The 4,259-nt window shown below is 23.4% G+C and overlaps 1 long non-coding RNA gene across 1 annotated transcript; it reads left to right on the plus strand.

Moving 5' to 3' along the window:
• The first annotated feature begins 2,446 nt into the window (after window positions 1–2,446).
• Window positions 2,447–3,780, plus strand: LOC107608482 (uncharacterized). Its single transcript, XR_015892305.1, has 3 exons — window positions 2,447–2,509; window positions 2,607–2,723; window positions 3,766–3,780. It is a non-coding gene; the product is annotated as an uncharacterized LOC107608482 (long non-coding RNA).
• The last annotated feature ends 479 nt before the right edge of the window (window positions 3,781–4,259 follow it).

Here is a 4,259-nt window from a genome sequence, read left to right on the forward strand (position 1 = left end):
GCGGGAAATATTTTAGACATGGTATTTGTTTGATACTAGTATCTAAGTATATTTCAATGGAAAATGAAAAATATTTTTTAACATTATTCTTGACCACCAAATACTTATATGTCAGCAATTTCGATATTTTTTTTCTCATACTCTTGAAATAAATTTTAAAATAATATATATTGATTATTGGTTCAAATAATTATTTAAAATATTTTATATAATTAAAAAATATTATAAATATTTTCAAAAATTAATTTGTAGTTTAATATTAATAAAATAATAATAATAAATTGTTATAATAAATTTAAAAAGATATATATTGCGTTCATGCATGTAGCTAACAAAATTTTGAAATTAGTATATTTATCTATCTTATATAATATTGTATATTATGTTAATAATATCTTCACATAAAAATAAGTTTATAAATTATTAAATAATTTAATATATTTAATTAAATATCTAAAAATTTACAATATTATTTTCATATAAAGTTGTAATGAGTATTATTGCCAAAAAAATACCATGTAAAGAGGGATTGAGGTGTAGGTGTGAATACAATATGGATGTTTCTAGAGGAACGTAGGTTGATGATGATGTGTATCCAAAGGCATGGGGAAAATGGGAGACCAGACCATGAAGCCCCACTTTTGGAGGCTGAGGATCATTAACAGTAAGAGAGTTAAAATCTAAATCACTGTTAATCTCGGGAGTGTGTTAAATAAACAACTGAAGAAATTTATCCTTTTTCAAACACGTATTTTGTGTTTTGCACTAATTTTTTTTCGAATAGCATAAAAATTTATAAATATAATTAATACATAAAAATATTGTATTACATACTAAAATTTTTGTATTCAGTATTTTTACTGAATATATATAAAGACAATAATAATGATAATAAAAATAATAAAAAAAATAAAAAAAAAATTAAAAAAAAAATATGACTATAGCAATATCGGCAACAGCAGTGACAACAACAACATTGAAAAAAATATTTAAAAATAAGAAGATGACGGGGATAACAATAACAAAAGAAAAAAACAGTTGTAATATATACATAAAAGATATAGCACACGCGATAATTTAGTTAGAGATTTGGTTTAAAAAATATTTAGACTCCTAATAGAATTATATAATACCTAATGGTATAAAATGTTATGAATGAAATGAAGTTAATTAATTTCTATAAAACTAGAATTGCTTAGCTAGATTCATTATTAGTTAATTTGTGCTTAATTAAAATTTAACTAATATATGTCTTAATAAAAATACGAGTTAAAATTATTATAAATAAAAAATTAATTTTTTAGTAAATACATAATAAATATATAAAAAATTAAAATTTTACATATTTTGTATAGTTGAAACAACACAAATTTTCATCCGTACAAATTAAGAGAGAAAATGTACCTCCACCTACTTCTACACTTGCACACTCACGTCAACATCAATGATTAACATGTCAAACCACTGCCCTAAAGTGGACGACCAACGTCGTCTTTGATGTGCACATAAATTAGGTTTCAATCTTAATGACGTTAATTAGTTTATTGGAGATAAGCAGCAGACAATCTTGTCATCATTATTTTCCTCCCTCCATGGCTGAGTATAGCACCCCATGTTTGATTAGATATATATAATTTAATCAAAATGCTTCTAAATAAAGTGAATGTGTACCCAACAACAGTAATAATAATAATCTAGTTTAATTTTCATATATTAACAAAAATTTAATTTTATTATAATATCAATATAAAATAATTTTATATTTTTATCTAATTATGTAATATTATGTTAAAAAATAACTATATTTTATATTTATAATGTGAATAATTATTTAAAATAATAGATATAATTAAATAACTGTGTCAATAAATTTTATTAGCAATATAAAATTTTTATACAATTATCCAATTAGAGAATTATACATTTTACTGTTATGAGAATTTGAATATGATTTTTTAGGTTATATTCCTTATATACACTTTAATCATTGAATTATATATTATTTTAATTTAATAACTTACATTAATATTTAATAATATGAAAAGTGGCCAAAAAAGCTATGCTATTAATTAATAATAAAAAATATTTAATTACTCTGTTGATCTCTATATTTTTGCAAAATTTTTAATTAAATTCTTATACTTTTTTTTTCTTTTAATTTGGTCCTTACACTAAGGTTCCTCTCAGTAATAATTGACTTAATTTTACAGACACCAAACCAAAAAAAAAAAATGTAAGGACCCAATTAAAAAAAAAATTTAGTGCAAAGACTCAATTAAAAAAAATACAGAGACCTAATTAAAAATTTTGCGAAACGAGACCTAATTATACACTAATTGTATAGTGCATGATGATGATGATCAACCACCCAATAAGATGAGCATAACAAAGCAAAAGCCTCCAAGTCTCTCTTGTTATATATATTTATCAAAAGTCATTGTTGTGTGAATAAGGTGAAATGAGAGCAGAAGAGAAGGAAAATGGAGATTGTTGAAGAGAGCACATCAAGGCATGTATCTATTGGGTTCCCTTTGGGTTTGGCTCTTCTTGTAACGCTCATTTTATTTATGTGCTTCTTCTTTTGTTGCTGCATACATTGGGAGAAGATCGAAGCTTTCTTAATCTCTTATGGTGTTATCAACAACCCTCACCACCCTCATATGACGATGCAACAACCAGATTTGCCTTCAACTCATCACCAAAACCCACCTTTTCTTTTTCCGGTAATTATTTTTTCTAAACATCGTCATATAATTCAAAACTTGTATTTACCTTACGTAAAAATCTTTTTAAAATCGGTAAATATCTTAGTGTTAACCTTCAAATCATAAGAAGTTAATAAAATATGGCACAGACTCAAGTTTAAATAAAGATATTTGATCTCCTCTATTCAATAGATAGTCATGTATTAGATTTTGAAGACGTGACATAAATTAAAAATATTATCTTTATTAAAAAATATTATTATATTCTTGAAATTATTATTTTAAAGTTAATACTAATTTTTTAATTTATTTAATATTTAAATTTGTAATAAAAATTTTATTAGAAGATTATTTTATTTTTATAATTTTATTTTTCTGCTTTTATTTTATTACCATTTTGATATTTTTTATTTTGCAAATTTAATCATTTTTTATGAATTGAGTTTTATTTATAATTTTTATAATTCTTTTAATATTTGTTTTTTTTTCTGATTTTTGAAGATTTATATTTTAATCTACTAATTGTTATTGTTAATTGTTTTATTTTTAGTCTAGTAATTCTTATTTATTTTTCAATTCTTTAAATAAAAATTATTGTGAAATTGAGATTTTGAAAAAAAAATATTTTATATAGATTTAAAAAATTCAGTATCATTTAATTTAAATTAATATTAGTTAAAATTATTAATATTATTTTTCCCTTGTATGTTTAATTTTATTCATAATTTATACTTTTATTATTAATATATTTTTTAGAGTATGGTTTTTAACTGTAGTCAAATAAATAATTTTAAAAAATTATTTTTATCATCTTTATATAAATAGTGTCAATAAAATAGGCGAAAACTCAAGTACAGTTGACTTCACGTGAAATTGATAACAGAAAGTCGTTAGATAATTTTGATTTGACTAAATTTTCATCTAACGGCTCTCAAGTATCAACTTCACATAAAGTCAACTACACCTAAATTTTTACCAATAAAATATTATGATATCACTTTTAATTAATTAATATAAAAAATTACATAAATAATCATATATCTATCCTCAATTAAAACAGGGGAAGGAGTGTGAGAGTTTGCCAGTAGTGATGCCAGGAGATGTGGTACCAAGATTCATGGCCATAGCATGTGCATGTCAGCCTCCAACTCATCATCATGAAATGATCCAAATCCAACTGCAGAAGCCACCATTAACACAACAAAATGCTTTCTCCAACTGCACCCTCTGCAACTAATCAATTCTTGACATGTCTCTCGGCACCTAAAATTAAAAAATAAGATAAAACGGCTACCTATCCGATACTAAATTTTAAACCGTTATCAATTTAATAGGTGTCTTATCTTATAAATTTTATTATCTTATTTGTTTTTTTTGTTTTTTTTATATAAAATTAATTTTATATACTCCTCACACTTTTATCATAACCCGTAATTAAAATCATAGTAAATAATAGGGACTGAAATAGCTAGGCATGTTATGTAGCACTACCATTCAAGAAAATAACATGCATTACTTGATTGCTTCCTCTCATCATCTCTCGTGTATTTGACT

The sequence above is a fragment of the Arachis ipaensis genome, chromosome B7 (genome assembly GCF_059453495.1).
Source record: "Arachis ipaensis isolate K30076 ecotype BB chromosome B7, ASM5945349v1, whole genome shotgun sequence".
NCBI classification, from domain to species: domain Eukaryota; kingdom Viridiplantae; phylum Streptophyta; class Magnoliopsida; order Fabales; family Fabaceae; genus Arachis; species Arachis ipaensis.